This window comes from Lontra canadensis, unplaced genomic scaffold (genome assembly GCF_010015895.1).
Source record: "Lontra canadensis isolate GAN:19392208 unplaced genomic scaffold, GSC_riverotter_1.0 scaffold60, whole genome shotgun sequence".
NCBI lineage: Eukaryota > Metazoa > Chordata > Mammalia > Carnivora > Mustelidae > Lontra > Lontra canadensis.
Window position 1 is genome coordinate 4,047,058 of NW_022631054.1, and position 21,034 is coordinate 4,068,091.

Here is a 21,034-nt window from a genome sequence, read left to right on the forward strand (position 1 = left end):
TCTTGCAGTTCTGTTTGTGCAGCCTGTATTTTAAAGCTCTGCTCTTAGATGCCCACCCTTTTGGATTATTATGCCCTCTGTATTAATTGATCTCTTTATTATTATGAGTGATTTTCTTTATCCCTGCTGATAGTTTTTGAACTGACATCTACTTTTTCTGATATTAATATAGCTACTCTAGCTTTCTTTTGTTTAGTGTTAGCATGGCATAACTTTTGAATGTCCTTTTAACCTATATGTGTTTTTATTTTTTTATTTTTTTAGGTTTATTTATTTATTTGACAGACAGAGATTGCAAGCAGGCAGAGAGGCAGGCAGAGAGAGAGGAGGAAGCAGGCTCCCCCCTGAGCAGAGAGCCTGATGTGGGGCTCAATGCCAGGACCCTGGGATCATGACCTGAGCCCAAGGCAGAGGCTTTAACCCACAGAGCCACCCAGGTGCCCCCTTTTATGTGTTTTTAAATTTAATGTGTCTTTTTTGAGACACGTAGTTGGTTCTTGCTTTTTTATCCAACCTGACAATCTCTGTCTTTTAATTGGGGTATTTGGATCATTCACGTGTAATGTGATTATTGATATGGTGAGGCTTAAACCTATCATCTTGTTATTTGTTCTATGTTTGTTCCAGCTGTTCTTTGTTTGCTTTCTCTTTGTTTGGTCTTCTTCTTCTTCTTCTTTTTTTTTTTTTTTAAAGATTTTATTTATTTATTTGACAGAGAGAGATCACAAGCAGGCAGAAAGGCAGGCAGAGAGAGAGGAGGAAGCAGGCTCCCCGCCGAGCAGAGAGCCCAATGCGGGGCTCGATCCCAGGACCCTGAGATCATGACCTGAGCCGAAGGCAGCAGCCTAACCCACTGAGCCACCCAGGCGCCCCTCTTTGTTTGGTCTTCTTTTGGATTTTTTTTTTTTTTTAAGATTCTAATTTAACTCTATTGTTGGTTTATTCTCTATTAACTCTATTGTTGACTATAACTTTTAGTTTTAATTTAGTCATTATTTTAGGATTTATTTATTTATTTATTTTAAAGATTATATTTATTTGGCAGAGAGAAAGACAGAGCACAAGTAGACAGAGGGGTGACAGAGGGAGAGGGAGAAGCAGGCTTCCTGCTGAGCAGGGAGCCCAATGTGGAGCTCGATCCCAGGACCCTGGGATCATGACCTGAGCTGAAGGCAGATGCTTAAGCCAAGTCACCCAGGCTGCCCTATTTTGGGATTTATACTATATATCTTTAACTTAAAATAGTCTACAAATGGTATTGTATCAGTTCAGGTGTAGTCTAAGACTTTTATAATATCATGCTTCCATTTCCCATCTCCTGGCTATAATTCTATTGTTGTCATACATTTTACTTACATATACATGTTATAGGCCTCACAATATACGTTGCCATTTTTGTTTAAGTGGTTAATTATTTTTAAAATTGGCTTAAATAATAACAAAACTAATATATTTACCTGTGTGGTTATTATTTCTGGTGTTTTTCATTCCTTGAATCCATATATCTATCTGATGTCATTTTTCTTCTGACTGAAGGGCTTTCTTTAACATTTATTATAGTGAAAGTCTGTTGTTGATGAATTCTTTGAGGTTTTGGATGTCTGAAATAGTCCTTATTTTGTCTTTGTTTGGAAAGGTATTTTTGCTGGGTTTCGAGTTACAGATTAAATGCTGTGACTGGAACATATGCCAAGGGTGTCCCTGCATCAGGGAGTACTTTCTCTTTCCATTGCCTGGAATGCTTTCCCCTTACAGAGTTCTCTGCCTACCTCTTCCCAGGGTCTCAGCTCAAGTGTCCTGTCCTCATAGAGCCCTTCCATGGCTATCTGATCTAAGATAACACCTCTGTTTCTTTTCTTCATACCATGCTTTGTTTTTCATTCTAAAATCCTCATAGCGATTTTTTCCTGTGCTTATCATCTTTTTCCTCAGTAGAATGGGGGCTTCACGAGGGCAGTGACTTAGTCTTGGTCACTCCTGGGTTATCTATGCCTAGAACAGTGCCTGACATACTGTAGATGCTCAGTGAAGCAGATTGAATGAATGAATGAATGAATGAGTGCTCTTTCTGGCCATTAAGTACAATCTCCTTGCTGCATGACTGTAGACAAGTCCTGAACATATCCTCAGGACATGTCCTTTTCTGGTGGTCAGTGGCTGAATGTCAGCTCATCGTCCCTGGCTGTGCACTGTACCAAATAAGCCCTGGGCTTTGTTGTTCTGCTCCCCACGTCGCTGGACTGGGTTGGGCGGGATGTTCACTATCCAGAGCCTGATGGCTCCAGGTGTCGGATCATTATGATCACCACCAGGGGGCGCTTGATGCCTGGATTCTTGACCATGAGCTCCGTGCCCTGGCTCTTTCTTGAGTTGGTAGAAGTCGTTGTGGTTGACTATCAGTTAGTTAGGACTTCTGCATGAAGGTAGTGTAAACGCATGTGGGGAATGGGAAGGCATTTCTAGGAGCCCTGACTCCAGCGCTCAAGGTGTGGGGTCTCAGCTCTCACTGCCCACCTTCCCATGGCTCCCTACCCATTGACAGACCCCATGAAATGATTCCCTTGGGTCTTCCTGTAGAAGGGAAGAAGGGGGCCCACTAGGATGGAAACTGTGCAGGGTGCTCAGTGGCTTCTTATATGTCCAGGACCCCCAAATCAACTGGACAAGTAAACCCTTTGACATCACTGAGCAGGGTGACCCTATTATCCTTGGGGTCCATCAAAGAAGCTAGAAACCTGGCAAACCTGTTCCAGTTCTTTGGCTTCCTTTGGGGTTGAGCCCTTCCCTGTCCCTCCTCAGGTCATGGAAGACCCCCGGCCTGCAGATTGTCCCTTAGACTCCAAGGTCCTAGTGGGGCAATCCCAGGTGTAGCCGGTAGTTGTGTTCTGAGTGGGGAGGGTCACGTGTATACAAACTCATTTCATTCTCTCAAGAAGTGGGAAGGTTTCTGCTATTGACCCATGGATGGATGGAGAAACTGAGGCCCAGAGAAGAGGAAGATCAATTTGAGGTCACATATCAGTGTGTCGTATATTTGGTTCTGCTGTACCTTCTGTTTCAGGTGTGTGTCCAATGCCCCCTTGGGCCATTCCTGTCCCAGAAAGTTAGCTCCTTTAGCCGACATAACCTCTGAGCCTTTGCACTGCTATTCCTTCTGCCTGGAATACCTTTTCTGCAGACCTTCATGTGGCTGGTTGCTTCCTGTCATTTGGATGGCAGGCCAGATGTCACCACCTCAGAGAAAATGTCCCTGACCACACCTGGTCCCTCGCATCTCAGCAGCCGGTTTTATTTCTTCTAGAGCATTTATCACCGTCTGAAATCAGCCAGTTTCCTGGCTTATGCTTTATGCTCCATCTCCCCTGTCAGAAAGAAATTGCCTGTAGGGTGGGGACCTTGCCTGCCTTGCTCCCTGATGGGCCACGTCTCACACATGGCACACAGTAAGAGGCCCCTGTGTGTGTTACTAAACGAATGAATGAGGAGGTTGGAGAGTTGCCTGTCACCGTGCTGGTCTCCAGACAACAGGGCAGAGTCCCACTGACCCTTCCCTGGAGGCCCCAGGCTCTGGGATGCTCTGTGGCTGATATGCCCATTTCTCTCTGGGCTTCTTACTCCTTCATCCTCGGGGCGCCTGGGTGGCCCAGGTGGTTAAGTGGCTGGCTCTTGATTTTTGGCTCAGGTCTTGATTTCAGGTCCTAGGATCCAGCCCCATGTCTCTCTCTGTGCTCAGCAGGAGTCTCCTTGAGGAGTCCCTCTCTTCCTCCGCCTCTGCCCCTCCCCCAGCTCCTGCATGCATGAAGAACGGAGCCCAGAAACTGCACAGGGGCTTCATGCCTTTGCTTTTCCAAACTCAGCCTAAGTGTGTGGTTGGGATTTCTGACCCTGGTGACTGCCCTGTGTGAGAATGTGAGTTCCCGGTTAGAGGACCCGACTGGTCCAGAGGCTGCAGAGGGCACCCCCCTTACTGTGTGCGAGTGCTTGGGGTTCCCGAGATCCCTCCCAGAGCCATGAGGGCCCACTTGCCGGACAGCCTGATGCCCGGGTGCACGGCAGACTAGACAGCAGGAGGTGAGTCCCGCTTTGGGCCCAGAAAACTTGAGTTAGAATCCTGGCTTGGTCACTTCCATGCTGTGTGACCTTGAGCAAGTGACTTTCTCTCTTTGAGCTGAGAAGAAATGAGCTCTGCTTTCTGAGACCGGCTCTGGAACTCCATCATCCAGGCCCAGCCTTTTCTGACCTGGTTTCCTAGCTACCCTTCAACGGGAAGTCACCCCACCCCTACCTGGGGAGTCAGGTCTTCTTCCCCTGGACTTAGCCTGTTCCACTGACGTCTGTAGCATGATGGCACTGTCTGTTTAGCTGTCTGCTCCCCTTCCCACTAGACTGGAGCCCCTTGTGGGCAGGACTAAAACTTCGTTCATTTCTGCATCCATCACACCTAGCATGGGGACAGGCACGTTGCAGATACGGTGGTGATACCGCGGGAGCTGCGTGGCCGAGCCTGGGTTGATTTCTCTTCTCAAGGGTATCTCTGGGACAAGTCCAGTGACTTGCCTCAGCTCACACAGCTCATAAGGAACAAAACTAGAGGTGTGCCCGTCAAGTTAACGACTAGCTCGAAAACCAAAACAAAAAAGCCTGAGTTTGAGGCGCTGGTCACTCTCTGTGGGGCACATTTTCCCCCAGAATTTCAAGCTACCAAGATGGCCTCGCCAAACTTGAGGTTGGGAAGAGATGCTCACGATCGGCTCTGGGGTGCAGGTACGAGGCGCCTTCAGCACATGGTGGGGCAGAGCTGAGATTCAAACCCAGGCCTGTTTGGTGCTGACCAATCAGCGTTCTAGACTCCTAAGATCTGGTATTAAGTGGAAAAAAAAAAAAAGGCAATGTGTATCAAAGGGGAAAGAGAGTATACGTACGTACAAAAGGATATATATGGATGTATCTATTTGCTTGTGTGTATCTTGAAGAATTTGCTAGAAACTGTTATACCACTCTTTTTTTCCAGGGAGGAGAATTGTGTGGCTGAGATACAGGGCGGGAGAGAGGTTTACTCTGGGTGTCCTTTCTACTCTTTGATTTTGGACCATGTGAGTCCATTAACTATTTAAAAAAAAAAAAGAACAACAGACCCCAAACCCCAAAAAAGAACCAACTACAGATGGACGTGGGGTCTGCCACTCTTTGCCGCTGGGCCTGGAGCTGGTCGGGCTGTGCCGCACGGCTTGGCCGGGGCTGGTGTTTTGGCAGCCCCCCAGCCCGGGTGGGAGGGGGGCCGAGAGGGAGGCGCTCATCTTCCCACATGTGAGAAATAGGTGCACTTGCTTTAATTCTCATCCATGCGGTTTGGTCACTGAGACTTTGGCATTGCACTCTAAACTCAATTAGAAATTTAACAAACCTTATAAATCCTCCCCAGCCTGAGCCTTGTAAATCTCCAGAGTGGGGCCAGCTTAGCACTTATCCATCTCTGGCTTAATGACCTCCCCAGCCTGGCCTGGGAATGATTCAGGAGCAGTGACAGGTCTAATTAGTGAGTACAGACTGCCGTGGGAGCCGCGCTGTGGGAGGAGGAAGAGGGGGCGCTGTCCCTGCCCAGGGACGATAGGGAAGTGAGTCCTGACCCTTGTCCTGTGGACCTCGGGGGTCTGGCACACAGGAGGAAGGGCAGGGAGGGGTGGCAAGGGCCTGATGGGCTTCCTTAGTTAATGTCGCCATGCTGGTGGAATGTCTTCCTTGGGGAAGGGTGTGGGAGGCGCGCCGCTGGTAACACTATGTGTCAGGGGCCATGTGGGGCCCAAGCAATCTCCTAGCAAGGCAACAAGTTCATGGTTGGATTTGAGGCTGTATTGACAGCCCGTCAACATCAACGTGGGTGAGTTTTGAGGGTGGGGTCTGATCTTTCCCATGCCTGAGGGAACTGTATTCCAGAGCGACACATGTGAAATTGCAGGGGGCCCATATAGCTCCATTTTTAAAGGTGAAAGGTCCAGGCTTAGTGAAAAGATGCATTTTCCAAAGGAGCTATCCTCATGAGGTAGTGAGTTCCCCATCAGTGAAGAGATAGCCTAGGATCCTCTACTATTTTTTTTTTTTTTTTAAGAGTTCAGCTTTTTATTGACCAGGTTACAGAAGAGGTATGGGCAGAAAGACCAAAGTCCATGTCAACATCAGACTCCTCCGACTCTTCTTTCTTTGCTTCTACTTCCTTCTCCTCAGCTGGGGCAGCCCCAGTGGAGGGAGTGGGACCTTCTGTGGGTGCAACACCAGCTGCTGGGGCAGCTCCCCCAGCTCCTAGAGATGAGGCTCCAATGTTGACATTGGCTAGGGTCTTTGTGAAAACATTTAGACCCCCTGCTCCCATGAGGGCATTGATCTCATCCTCTGGACCTTGCCTTCATTGCTGTGTGGGATGTAGATGCAGGCCAGCTCCAAGATGGCGGCCATGGAGCCAGTAAGCGCTGAGAGGGCGCTGCCGGGCGTGGGACTTGCCGTCAGAGGAAGTGAGGGCCTCACCCCAAAGTGGCCTTACCTTCCTTGGAGGGATGGAGCCTTTGAGTAGCAGCTGAGGAAAGGGCCAGCATCCTTGACTATGAATGGAACCCCAGCTGTGTGTCAGGCCTTTCATACATCAGATGATTCGATCTGTAGACCATGCGTCTGTCCCATTTGACAGATGAGGAAGCTGATGTTCAGGGAGGTTCCGGGTTGTACCAGGTCATTCAGAACCGGGATTGGAATGCTGGCCTGTGTGGCTTCGGAACCCAGGGCTCCCCCTCCCTGCCTCTCCCCGCCTCTCCCCATCTGGGCAGAAGATGCGCCCTTCAGGCTGCTCCTCCCCTAAGTGGACGTTCATGATGATTCTGGGGACAAAATGATTCCAGGCCCCAGAACCCAGAGCCACAACCTCCTGGTTGCCTTTGACAGGCTGTTCCACCATGTTGGTGCCCTGGTGGGAAGACGTGGATCCTGTCCTCTCTCTGCAATCTTTCCCTCCTCTCTTGCTCTCATCCTCAGGCCTCATTTTCCCGTCTTCTCCTAGCCTCCTTCTGGCCTCTCTCTGGCCTTGATCCCAACTCCCACTGAGTTATTTTCTGGGAAGTTGGGGGTGGGCTAGGCCTGAGCTCTCTCCTTCTACCAGTCACCTCCAGTGCCTGGATGCAGGAGGCAACGCTGACACTCCTGCCTGGGGAGATGGATGCCTGCTCTGCCCCCCACTGACCTCTCTGACCCCCTTCCTGCTCCTGACCCTGGAGCAGGCACCAGGAGGAGGCCCGAGTAATTGGTTCCATCCAAGACTCATTCTCAGTGGCGCGAAAGGGAAAGTTATAAATATTTTTATCTATAACTCACGATGAATAAAAATTTAATTACACTGAAAAATTTAAATTTCATAAGAAATAAATATTAATCCTGGAGAGTGACTTTTGTGGGAAGTTAACTTTCAAACCTCAGTCTGGAGGTGCCTGGGGTCTGGGAGGGAGAGGGAAGCCCTCCCAATTCCAGCTCCTGGTTTGGGGTGGGAGTCTCCCCTCCTGAGACTGAGGGTTCAAAGACTCGGATCGCCACCCCAGGAAGAGCCCCCTCACTCAGCTCCCTCCCTCTCCTCAATATAATTACTTACCTACCCCAGCCAGACATTTTTCTAGATGCCCGTGGGAACTGCAGGGAAGGACGTGGATGTTGTTCTTGACCGCGTGGGGCATCCTGTCACGTGGAGGTAGATAGGAAATCAATAATCACCAAGACGACTGCCGGGTTAGTACCCTCTGCTGGGCACAAATCCCTGCTTGGTTTTATTTTATTATTATTATTTTACTTTTGGAAAATCCCACATACATACAGAACACGTAAGCATGCAGCGCAGTGAATGAGGACAGTGCCCGGGAAAGCTCCCAGCCCAGGTCAGGGAAAGCTAATGTTGGCTCCCATGTGAGACGTCTTGAGGGGGAGGGGTAGGCCTGCCTTGAGGAACTTCGAAGACTGCCTGATGGATGATTCGTGCTGCCTGGCCAAGGAGAGAGCAATCTGAGGGTAGGGTGGCCTAATATTAGTAACAACGTCTCAATACATACTGGAGGTTTATCATGTTCCAGGCCCGATTCTAAGCCCTTGATGGGTATTAGCTCCTTGGACCCTACAGTGAAGAAACTGAAACACAGAGAGGTTAATGAACAAGGCCCAAGTCACATAGTTGGTAGAAGGCATCGCCTGGTGAAACTTGAGTCCCCTGGCTTAGTGGCTTCTCTGAGTTTCTCTGAAGTGGGACAGCGCAGGTCTTGGCCACAAGCGCCTGGGTTCTGGTACCCCCTGGAACCTCTGCAAACCTTCTGATGTTTCACACCTGCTGTATGGCCTCAGCCGAGTCTCTCAACCTCTCTGAGCTTCAGGGACCTCTTCTGAGAAACAAGGATTAAAAATCCCTGCTGTGCACCTCCACAGGCTTGTTTGAGACTGAAGAGTGGTGACAGAGATGGATGTTGTCATTGGGGTCACAGAACTAACAGCAGCCGCTCTGGCCCATGGGCTGATGGAGGGACTGCAAGCCGCCTCACTGGGAGGCAGGCCTTGTTGCCCTTCCCTTCGGATGCTGAGGACGTTGACATCTCACGAGGAGTCTGAGAAAGGCGAAGTGGTTAGAGGAGTGGCCTGTGGCGGGTGGGGGTTGGTGGGGTGTTGCTCGGGGTCTGGGAATGAGGGCAGGATTTGGGACCTGCTCCAGGGGGGCTCTGCTGTGAGCAGAGGTGAGCAGGTCCAGGTGTGCATGCTGTGTTGGGGGAAGGGGAAAGCAGGGTGGGTTCTGAGCTGCTCACCTCAGCTGCATCCCCATTCCACAGATGCTAAAACTGAGGCCATCCTGGGCTGGAGCTGCGGAGCCTGGGTCTGGATTTGGGCTGTAGTTGGGTGGAGGAGGGGAACAGTGGGGGTAGGAACTCAGACTTGAGCCTGGCCAGCGAAGTCCTTGGCTCTTGAGCCTGAGACTGAGGCTGAAGGGGGCGACTGGGCCCAAGTGCCACCTTGGGACAGTGCAGTCTTGTCCCAAGAGCCTCATCCTGCTGCTCTCAGTGATGGGTGAGCTGGAACCGACATGGCTCCCGTGTGGCAAGGAGAACCCAGAGGAGCCTGGGGCCCAGAGCCTAATTTCCCCTGTTATGAACCTCCAGGGAGGTTGGTGACAGAGGCCTACAATTCTCCAGGACTAAATGGACCAGGTCCTCTTAAGGATTGGAAATTCTCCGAATCCTTATTTGGCTGGCCCAGCACCCTGAGTAGGGCTGCTTCCGGTGGTAGGTGGGAGATCTGCCTTTAGTGGCAAAAACTCAGGAATGCCTCACCCTCCCCGCTGCGCAGCTCAGGCCCAGACACACAGGTACACGTGCTCACACATCCAGACACGGACCTGTGTGCAGGCATGCACGCGTACATGCACAGATGCGTGTGCTCGCACAGACACACGCACACACAGATGCTGGTGCGCAGGTGCCTACACAGCCAGAGAGCGATTCTCCGGCATCCGTGTGGCCCCAGTCCACCCTCCCAGCAGCACTCCGCTGATGGAATACTGTAATATTTTTCTATTAAATGTTGCATTTGTTGTGCCTTTTAGTAGCTCCCCTCATTAAAAATGATATTATCCCCATAAATAAGCCGGCTCCTGAGAAGAGTGCCCGACTCCATTTCTCTTCCTAATTGAGACACTTAGCTTTGATTTGCTCGTCAGCACGCACTGAGCGGATTAATTTTCAATTAATGCTCCTGGGCAGGCGGCGGCAGGCAGTATGGGCTCGCAGCCCAGCGGCCTGGGAGCAGGGGCAGGGGGGGCCCTGGGAGGCCCAGAGAGGATGGCTGCAAGAAAGAGAGCCCTGGGGATGGCCTGGAGCTTTGTGGTTTTGTTCTTTGTGGGTGAGTGAACCCTGGGGGGTCCTCTCCCAGGGGAAGCACTCTCCTCCCAAACCAGGCGCTATGGACTCAAAGTCTGTGTCCCGCCCACCCCCCAAATTCCCATGTCGAAGCCCTAACTCTCCATGTGATGTATTTGGAGGTGGGTCCCGCTCATCCTCAGAGACTCACCGCTGGTCATTGACCTCGGCAAATTCTGGGAAGGTGGTAGAGCTCTGGGCTAAGCAGCCACAGAGGCCCGCTGACCCGGGTTCAAATCCTGGTTCTTTTGGTTAGCTTTTGACCTGATCAAGTTATTCCAACTATCCAGGCCTCAGTTTCCTCTAGAAACAAGGGTGATGATAAGAGTACCCTTTTTTTTTTTTAAAGATTTTATTTATTTGTCAGAGAGAGAGAGAGCATACAAGCAGGCAGAGGTGGAGAGAGAAGCAGGCTCCCTGCCGAGCAAGGAGACTGATTCAGGATTCGATCCCAGGACGCTGCGATCATGAACTGAGCTGAAGGCAGCGGCTTAACTGACTGAGCCACCCAGGTGTCCCAAGAGTACGGTTTTCATAGGGACTGTTAACAAACAAAATTCAACAGAGTACATTGGAAAATCTCATAGGCTTTGTTAAGTTATTCATAAATCAGGCAGCATCCCATCTAGCAAGAAGAGGGGAACTTCGAGGAGCTGTAAAAAATGGAAAGTTTTGGGGTGCCTGGGTGGTTCAGTGGGTTAAGCCTCTGCCTTCGGCTCAGGTCATGATCTCAAGGTCCTAGGATCGAGCCCCGCATCAGGCTTTCTGCTCTGTAGGGAGCCTGCTTCCTTTCCTCTCTCTCTGCCTGCCTCTCTGCCTACTTGTGATCTCTGTCTGCCAAATAAATAAATAAAATCTTTAAAAAGAAAATGGAAAATTTTTATAGGAAGGAAAGTAGGGCAAGAAAATGATCAGCAAAAGGAAAGAAAGGATTGTTTCAGGCAAGGTCACCGGCCCTGAGATGGAAACAGGGCAGGGGGTCTCATTAGGTAGATTACTTCATCTCTGGGGGATGGAGAGGGCCCAGGTGACAGGTTACCTCCTTGGTGCTGATCACAAATTTCCTGATGGACTGAAATTCCCCCATTTCTGGGGGAGGTTAAAACTGTGATTGGATGTTAGGTATTAAGCCCAGGTTGGATGACTTGGCCACAGTGATGTCATTTGAAGCCCATGGTTTTCTTTTTCTTCCTTTCCTTTTTTTTTTTTTTTTTAAAGATTTTATTTTTAAGTCATCTCTACAGCCAACATGGGGTTTGAACTCATAGCCCTGAGATCAAGAGTTGCAGGCTTTTCTGACTGAGCAGCCGCAGGTGCCCCAAGCCGATGGTTTTCTTTTTAAAAGGGTGTTGTACCAATTAGATGAGAGAAAGCATTTATACTTGATATTCAGTATGGTTTCTGGACTGGGAGACTCGGTATCTCCTGGGTGCTTATTAGAAATGCAGAATTCCAGTCCTGCCCCTACTCTGCACCCCCATGACCCTCCCCCAACCTTCTGTACTGGAGTCTGCATTTCCAAAAGGTGCCCAGAGGTTCCTTGGGCAGCCACATCTGAGAAGCTCTGATTTAGCACAGCTTTGGCACAGGGTAAGTGCTCAGGAGAGTAGCTGTCACGATCATTAGTCTGACAAGAATCCCTCACGTGAAGGCAGATTCTGGCGCTGGAGAGAAGCGGGGGGTGGGGGGGTGGGGGGGCTCACCGTCGGGCTCTGCAAGGGAGTGGTGTGTGCTCACTTCTGCTCCCCGCCTCACTGTCTCCGCCAGTGGAGATGGAAATCATGACGCCACCTTCTGGAGCTGACTGGAGAGTTCGGGAAGACGAATCGGAAGGTTGTTCTGGGAATGGAAGGAGGTGACTGGCATGAAGCTCTCCAGCCAGGTTTGCATATGTTTTATTTACTCTCCCTGCTCTTGGTCCCATTTTAAACATGAGAAATGGAGTCATTTCAAACCAAGCGGGAAGTCCAAGCTCCTTTAGTGAATCAGCTATAGAACTGGGCCTGGTCCCTGGCCTGGTAGCCTCGAGCGCCGCCAGACCCCTCCGGGGCTCCTAGAGCAGCTGGATATTGTCCGCCCTCCAGCTGCTGAAACCTTCTCTGTGCCTACCTCTCGCTGGATTGCGCTGTTGGCTGATTGCTCTGTGTGTGTGTGTGTGTGTGTGTGTGTGTGTTGGGTGTGGAGGTGGCTACAGATCAGGGAGGGTGGGGGACAGGAAGGATGGGGCAACTCTGGGATCTGACGGTTAATTAAAATGTCCTCATGGGTGATTAATCCACAGTCAATGGCTTGAATCCACAATGACCCAGCTCCTCTCTGGCCGAGCACGTGGCCTTGGCGGGGGTGCTGGGCAGGAGGCCCTGCTGTCTTCCTCTTGGTCCTGGGAGGCCCCGCATGGGATATGCTGTCGATGCTGCCTCCAAAATAGTCCCATCTTGTTTCCATAATAGCTTCTGTCACCGCTCTTGACAGACCAGCCATTAAGTCTTTGGAAAAATTGTAAGAATTATTAACATACGAGGTTTTATATTATTTGACAGCTGTCGGCTCCTTTGGAATCCACATCACCCTGTCCCCTCTCCTCCCCTCCCATTCTCTCCCTTGGTGTCACCCCTCGTGGCCCCAGAAGGATGGAAGGGGCCTCCCAGCCACTGGGGAACCAAGGGGGAGACAAGCCCATGTTGAGCTTCACTCACAATCGCTCCTGCACGTCTGTGGGGTGTTCCCTGAGGCCTCGAACACCCCGTCTCTGGTCCTGACCTGGATCCTTCCTCAGCATGGACCCTCCCTGTCCATACCCCCAGCTTCCATGGCTTCAGAGACGACTCTCCATGCTCTACTTACCTCCCCACTGTGCCCCAGGCCCATGTACCCATTTGCTTCCTGGACTTCTCCCTGATGCTCCAGACTCCATCCTGGCTCTACCTCTTGGGTTTTCCATTTCGGTTCTCCCTCCATCATCCATCCTGTCTTCCAGGCCAGAAATCCGAGGGTCACCCCAGTCTCCTCTCCCTCCCACACCCTCGTGGTGTCAGGTCCCCAGGCTCTGTCCATTCTGCTTCCTAAAGGCCTCTTGACTCTCCCTTCTTCTCCCTTTGCCCTTGTCTGGGTCTCTTCCTGGGCCACTATACCTGCTTCCTCACAGGTCGGTGCCCTGCCCAGACCCCTTGGGCCTTCCATCAGGTAGTGCATACCTGTGCTACTTCCAAAAGCCTGCAGAGTTTCTCTGGAGCCCTCCCTGCTTCTCAGCTCCTCTCTTGGCTAGTTGCTAAGGAGAGTTGCTATATAAATGCCCTAGCTCCTGGGCTGGGTAATTGAGGCCCAGGGTCTACGCAAGTCCTCGAGGTCTCCAGTAGAATGATGCTCCATTGTAGTAACTGGCTTGCTAAAGGCACACATCTCTGCATCCTCCCGCTCTGCCTTATTCCCTTGCTCCCCTGCTGGGTTTCTGGGATGCATCCCAAAGAAATTGCTTGCACTCAAATCCTTGTCTCAGAGTTGGCTTCTAGAGAACCCAAGCCAACATAGGACTCATGGTCTGTCTATCCCACATCCCCAAGGGTGAGCCTTGGGATATGCACATCTGATTCTCTCTTTCCCTTCTTAGGATTGCATGGGGGGGGGTGGTCTGCAATGCTTCAGCTGTGATTTCTTCACACTGCTCCAGCAAAGGGGGGCTCTTTAGAAACCTGGATGTAGGCAGTATTTGGGGACTGGTGCCTTCATTTGAAAAGCAGTCACCGTAGGCTTCAGATAGTAAGCTTCTCTGGTCCCTGCACTGGAAAAGTTTACACATTAGGTAAAGCATTTACACAGTGATTAAATAACACAGGCCTGGGGCCATCAACGTCAAAGAGAAACATATTCTCAAATATCAAAATAGGTCACAAGGCTATCCTTAATAAAACTGGAGTTGGTTAGCCCAGGAATTAGCAAAGTAAGAGAGATGCCCCAAATCAGACCCTCATAAATGATAAAAGTGGCATTCCAAATTAGCATAGAAATGGAGGTGGACAGTTAATCACTTGGGAAAAATAAGGACATTGACTTCATGCAAATTCCTGATGGGTAAAAACGTTAATATAAAAAATGAAATCATAAAAGATCTAGAATTATCTCCAGATGCAGTGGGCCTTCCCAGGAACACAAGGGAGGAAGCCACAAACAGGGTTGTGAGAACTGGTGAAGTAAATAGAGAATCCCTAAATTAAAAAGCAGACTGGGGGCGCCTGGGTGGCTCAGTTGGTTAAGTCGGCTCTTGGTTTCAGCTCAGGTCACGATCTCAGGGTCATGGGATCAAGACCCACGTTGGGCTCTGAGCTCAGCATGGAATCTGCTTGAGGTTCTCCTTCTCCCTCTGCCTTCCCCTGCTCGTGCTCTGTCTTTCTCAATTACATAAATAAATCTTAAAAAAAAAAAAAAAAAGCAGACCAAATGGGAAAATATCTTGGCAGTATGCACTATTAAAAAAAAAAAAGAAAAGAAAAGAAATAGAATAGGGTTTAATTGACTCAATCTCCATTTCACTTTGCTCCTGACACCTAGGATTAAAAATCAGCAAAAGCTAAGAGAAATTCCAGAAATGTGAACATTTGGTCATTTGCTCATGAAGATGCTTACCCCTATGCCCAGGAAGTTCTTCCTGGTGTTCATCCTGCCCAACTTCTTGCTGCTGTGGGAGGCTTTTCCGTCCTTCAGGCCTCGGAGGAGTGGGTGAACCTTTCCTTGAAGTGACTTCACGTGTGGTATGCGGTTCCCAGGGCGTCCAGGCCAAGAAGCTTCGGGAATTCACAGCTTAGCAGACACTGTTCAGTCATACGCAAGGTTTGGGAGACTTCAGGCTTCTTAGAGCTTCCACTGGATCTTCATCCTGGACCCACAGGTCCACAGCTGGCCCTCATCTCGTGCTGTCCTCCTCCCTGCCCCTGTCTCCTTCCCGACCCCACCGTGATCCTTCCTGCCACTTGTCCTGAGCCCCATTCTGAACCCTGTCTGGATCCCATTCTGGAGCCTTCTTTGACCACCTCCCCCCCCCGGCCAGGTCCACATATCCTGGGCCGTGGCTGGAGCCCCCGTGGCCAGGTCCTGTGGGGCTGGGCTGCCGCTCTGAGCCAGGCTGGCTGTGCGGGGAGCAGATGGGCTCCCCGTGGACGCGGCAGCGGCGCAGAAGTTAATCCACTTTTATCTCGTTATGGTGACAGCCACCCTGTTAAATGGAATGGACTATCGATTCGGGGCTCACTTCCAGCCTGAGGATTTTCCATCACAGGCCTGAGTAGAATAGGAGAAAAGCAACACTTATTAACTCGGGTGCCAGTCAGGGAGAGCTGGGTGGGGGCAGGGGCTGGGCACGCACAGGCACTGGGGATGGTGAGACGGGTCCCGAGGGGCACTGGGGAGCGAGGCTCATACCCAGGGTCCGAGGGAGCCTCTCCTTGCCTCCTCCCTCAAGGAGGATAGGGAGGTTAGGGGAAGACGTGGGCATGCACACTGGTTCACGGCCATGTTCCATGCTGACACACGCATGCACGTGCAACACTGACACACGTTCAGCATGGGCACACATAGGCACCCAAAGCTGAAACACACTTCCACGCAATGCTGGAACACATACACACTGTCATGGACACACGCATATACACACTTAGTATTGCCACATGCATACACAGTGTGCCGACACACGGACACACTGCTGATGCAGATACAAGCACGCAGCTGTCCAGAGACACAGACAACCTCATGGACATGTCTGTGAAGCCACCATTGGTCCACACCTACACATGCGCGCATCGCGGACACACATATGCTCCAGACGCTGACCCACAGCAACACACACGCCTGACTTAAGCACCAGCCTGACTCACCGCTGACACATGTGTATGCATGCCCTGGTTCCATGCCAACCCAGCATGGACAGGTTCACACACATCCATACACTGACACACGTGCGGAGACTCTCCTGCCTGTGGTGCTTACACGTGCCCAAAGCTGATGCCCACGGACACCCACATGTGGACCCATAGTCTGGAGACACACCTACGACCAACCAGCGTTCGCATCTGAGGGACATGGGCGGCGCGCCATGCTGACAGCCCAGGACAGACACCACACAGCAGTGATGTTGGTGTAGATACTTGTCATCTGTTGCTGACATACAAGCTAACAGTGCACATGTATATGACACACACACACGTGCACGCGCGCACACACACACACACACACACACACACACACGCTCATGAACCCACCGGCAGGTCCCTTTGTCAGGCCTTGGGCATTATGAAGCACCTTTCCTGCTAGGTTTTGGGCGGGTGCTGGGCCGAACAGAAGAGTGAGACTCAGTGCCTGTCCTCAAGCAGCTATGCCTCCAGCGGCGAGACGTAGACACGAACGGACTGTACGACACACAGTAATTACAGCTAACTCGTAGACAATATTGACCTACGGGCCTTACTGCTCTAAACAATTCACGTGTACAAACCTAAAGTCTCCGCCTAGTACCTACCTATTACTAGCCTCAGTTTATGAGGGACCTGGGCACAGAGAGGCCAGGTAAGGCGCCCAAGGTCACACAGCTCTGGAGTAGCAGAGCTACTGTCTGTCAGGCTCTCGAGTATGTGTAACCTCTGTTGTCTCCTCACTTCTGCATCTGACCAACCGGCCCCCACCCACCCACCCAAAACCAAAAACCTGCTGCCACCACCTAGAGACCTAGAGCTGTCCGCACACAGACACACACCCGGGGTCCCCTCCTGGCCCCCTCCTGGCCCATCTGGAGTAATGTGCACCTGCTTCTGGGGAGGGTGGCCTGCAGGGAGGGTGCAGTGTGGGGACTTCACAGCGGCCTGCCTCTGAAGGGAGGGGCAGTTCATGTTGGAAGAGGCCCTGGAGGGGAGTCCTGAGGGCTGGGGGGATGGGGGCAGCATGCTTTTCCAGGCATCTCCTCTGAGAGGGCCTCTCTGCTGTCTGTCGTCCCAGGGCCTCCTCCTCTCCCCTGTTTCTACATCCTGCTTGCTGGCCCGAAAAACAGCTATTTGCTGCAGCTGGAATCGCTCAGGGCCAGGGCTCCGGGCGGGGGGTGGGGTGGGGTGACGAGTGGCAGGAGGCACTGCCAGGCAGAGAGTGACAGCCAGGGACCTGGTTTTCTTAAGCAGAATGGGGAAGGTGAGTCACTAAGCTGGACAGCTGGGCCTGGAGGTTTGCTACTTGGGACGAGTTCCAAAAAGGTTCCTTTGGCGGCAGCCTAGTGACCAGGAGCCTGACACTGAGCTGACCCCAGTCTGTCCCTGTTTAGGACTGATGACTTTTGTTCGACCCACCCCTGTGGGCAGGTCCCTTCATCCTCAGTTTGCTCATCTGAAGAATGGAGCTCCCAAGGTGGCCCGGCATGTGGTATTATTGGGGGGATGAAATCACATGACGCGTATAGAAGTGTCTGGCACAAATGGGTGGATATACAGACTCCCCCGCCCCCTCTTCTGTGGGTTCTTGGGACCTTAGCCTGGGGACCCAGGGCAACTCCTGGGGTCAGGAGCTCGGCTCTCCTTCTGGGTGGGAGCTTTGAATCCAGGGAGTTCCCCAGTGGCCTGGGTTCCGGGTCAAGGAGGCTGGGGGACTACTATGCACTGATGTGTGTCTTTCCCAAAACTCATACATTGAAGCCCTACCACCCAGTGTAATGGTATTTGGAGGCAGGGCCTTTGATAGGTGATTAGGTTCAGGTGAGCTCATGAGGATGGGGCCCCCATAATGGGGTCAGGGCTCGTTAGAGGAAGAGACACCAGAGGGTTTTCTCCATGCCCCTCTGACCCCCGACATGCAGAAGAGGGCATGTGAGCACACAGTGAAATGGTGGTCGCCTACTAGTCGGGAGGAGGGCTGTCACCAGAACCCAACCATGCTGGCCTCCTGATCTGGGACTTCCAGGCTCCAGACCTGTGAGACAAAAAATTCCTATCGTTTAGCCCCTCAGTCTGTGATGTTTTGTCACGGGAAGCTGAGCTGGCGAGGACAGGAAGGGACGGCAGCTGGAGAGGGCTGGTCTGAGGCCTACCTTGAGACCTGGCTCTCTCACAGACCACACTGCAGGCTGGACTTGCCTTAGGTCTCCTTTCTTCCTTGTGACATGGGGGCCTGGGTCGGACTGTCTCCAAAGACCTGCTCCATTCCAGCACCATGTGACCCTGGAATCAGTCCTGGTTGAGTCTCTGGAGGGGAGGGTGGGAGGGGTACCCCAGTGCGCTCCTGCCCCCTTTCCTGGAGGTGGTGGAAGTTGGGATGAGGGGGTGGAGGAAGGTGTTCCTGCCCATGCCCCTCCCCTGTTGTGGCCTGGAGCATCAGGGTGACACTCTGACTTAGGCCTTTCTGAGGCATTTCTGGAAAATAGGATGTAGGCCAGAACACTGAAGACAGGGGTTTCTATCCAGAGTCTCCAGGACCTGGGGGCTCCTTGACGCTGCTGTGTGACTCTGTTCTGATCCCATCAGCCAAGGTGTCCTCCTCCTCACCTCAATCCAGCTGTCCCTCACCTCAGCTCAGCTCTCCCCCAACCTCAGCCCAACTGTCCCCTCACCTCAACTCAACTGCCTCTCCACTTGAGCCCAGCTGTCCCCCCACCTCAGCCAACTGTCCCTACCTCAGATGAACTGTCCCCTCACCTCAGCCCAGCTCTCCTGTCACCCCAGCCAGCTGTCTCCCTACCTCAGATCAGCTGTCTCCTCAGTTTAGCCCAGCCACCTCCTCACTTGAGCCCAACTGTTTCCCCACCTCAGCCAACTGTCCCGCACCTCAGCCAGCTATCTCCCTACCTTAGCCCAGTTGTTCCCCCTCCTCAGCCTAGCTGTCCCGCACCTCAGCTCAGCTGTCTCTCCACTTGAGCCCAGCTGTCCCGCCACCTCAGCCAACTGTCTTCCACCTCAGATCAGCTATCTACTCTCTTCAGCCCAGCTGTCCCCTACCTCAGCTCACCTGTCCCCCCATCTCATCTCAGCTGTCCTCACATCAGGCCAGCTGCTGCCTCAGGTCAGCTTCCCCTTCACCTTGGTCCAGCTGTTCTAACTGGTCTTCCAGTATAAGCCTAGCTGTTCCCCAACATTAGTCAAGATGACCTTCCCAGACCAGCCCAGCTGCTTCCCAACAATAGCTTAGTTGTTCTTTCACATCAGCGGTCTGTTCCCTTAGATCAGGCCAGATGTTTCCCATGTCACCCAGCTGTCCTACCTTATTAGACCAGTGGTTCTGCCCTTCCATCAGGCCAGGTGTCTTGTCACATCTGCTCAGCTGTTTTCACCCAGCATCATCCTAGCTATGTCTCCTCAGGTCAACCCAACTGCCCCCCTCCACATCTGTTCCCCCACTTCCCCCTCACCTCATCAGCCCAGCTGTGTCCCCCACCCCCCAGGCTTGTGCATCAGCTGGCTCTGCTCTCTTTCTATCAGTTTAGTGGTTTCCCGGTTCTGGGTCCCTCCTCAGGGAGTGGAAGAAATATATCATATATCGAGGGTCCCCAAGACAGCTTCTCTGGCATTGCTAGAGGGTCTCCCTGCTCTGCTCCAACTTCCCTCACCCCGTGGGAAACAGGGACAAGGCATGAGGTGTCTAATCCTGGGTCCATGAGAATGGAAAGGGTAGGGAGGAGGGTGCACTCGAGAGTGGAAGAAGATGAAGAGAAACCGGGCATTCCCATCTCCCTGTTGACTGGAGGGACCCCTACGTCATCGCCAACCCCTCCCAGAGGCAGGCGGAGTCCCGGCCTTACACAGGTCCAGAGAGGGCAGGGGGAGGGCCAGGCATCCCACAGTTGCCCCGGCTCCAAATAGGAGAGACACCCCCTCAATCATCCCCTTCCCCAGAGATATGAGCAACCTCTGGAGACATCTTCCCCACCCTAATATGAACCCCCAGAGGAGAACAGGCAGATCCTGATTAAACATGCAAATTCAAACAGATGGCAGAGCGCAGTGATGGACGGGCTGTCAGGAGAGCATGTCACCATGTGATGTGTGTGCCTTTTGTGTAAATGTGTGTCTGTGCAATTAGCGTGGAGGCTATTGCACGGGGCGGGGGGGTGGGACAGGGAGAGTCTGGGGTAGTGGTGCTGCCTCTGGCCAGTGGGGCTGGACGGTGCTGGGTGGGGATTCTGCGGGAGCGGGAGGAGTAAGCGGAATGACCTTCCACACTGGGCGAGCCTGGGACCTCCCCGTGTCCAGCTCTCCAGGCTGCTGCAAGCTAATTCCACCAGCTCAGGGCTGGGAGGGGAGGGGATTCGTTAGCATAATCTGCACCTGTATCTCTGCTCTTGCCATCGGCCAAACAATAAAAGACACAATATTTACACAACTTACTGGGGGAAGCAATATTGGGCCATTGATTTTGTGTCCCTCTGATTTTCACGGTCTAAACCTTAATGGTTTTTAATCATAAAATATTAGCGCCGCAGGGCACTTAGCACGGGCACCTCGCTGGTGAGGGATGGCCCCCGCCCTCTCCGCAGCTCCAAGGGGAGCGTCCCATGGAGGAGGGGCTGCTGTGTCATTCCACACACCGCACACCCAGGGCACCAGAGCTTCCAGGCACCTGCTGTGGAATTGGTCCAGGCCTGGGCACCGTTGGGCGTGCCCCCAGAGGACAGGACACACTGTGACCAGTCCTCCCCATTCTGGAGGCAGAGCAGGAGCGAGGAAATCCACTGATTCTCAAAAAGTGGAGATTTGGGGCACCTAGGTGCATCAGTCATTAAGTATCTGCCTTCGGCTCAGGTCATGATCCAAGGGTCCTGGGATCGAGCCCCACATAGGGCTCTCTGCTTGGCAGGAAGCCTGCTTCTCCCTCTCCCACTCCCCCTGCTTGTGTTCCCTCTCTCGCTGTGTCTCTCTCTGTCAAATAAATAAACAAATAAATAAATTTTTTTTAAAAAAGGTGGAGATTTGCCTTCATCAGGATATTTAAAGTACAATCTTTTATTCTTTCATTTCCTTCTCCAAACACAGCCTTCTTCCTAGCTCAGTCTGGGGACGTCTACCCACCCGTCACATCTCCTAGGTGGAGTGGGATCAGTTCACATTCATTTCTGTATTGGTTGAATGAAGAAATGAATGCGTGAAGGTAATGAA

The 21,034-nt window shown here is 52.0% G+C and overlaps 1 pseudogene; it reads right to left on the reverse strand.

Annotated features, from left to right (window-relative positions):
- Positions 1-6,109: 6,109 nt before the first annotated feature.
- Positions 6,110-6,450, reverse strand: LOC116879304 (annotated as a pseudogene).
- Positions 6,451-21,034: the final 14,584 nt, after the last annotated feature.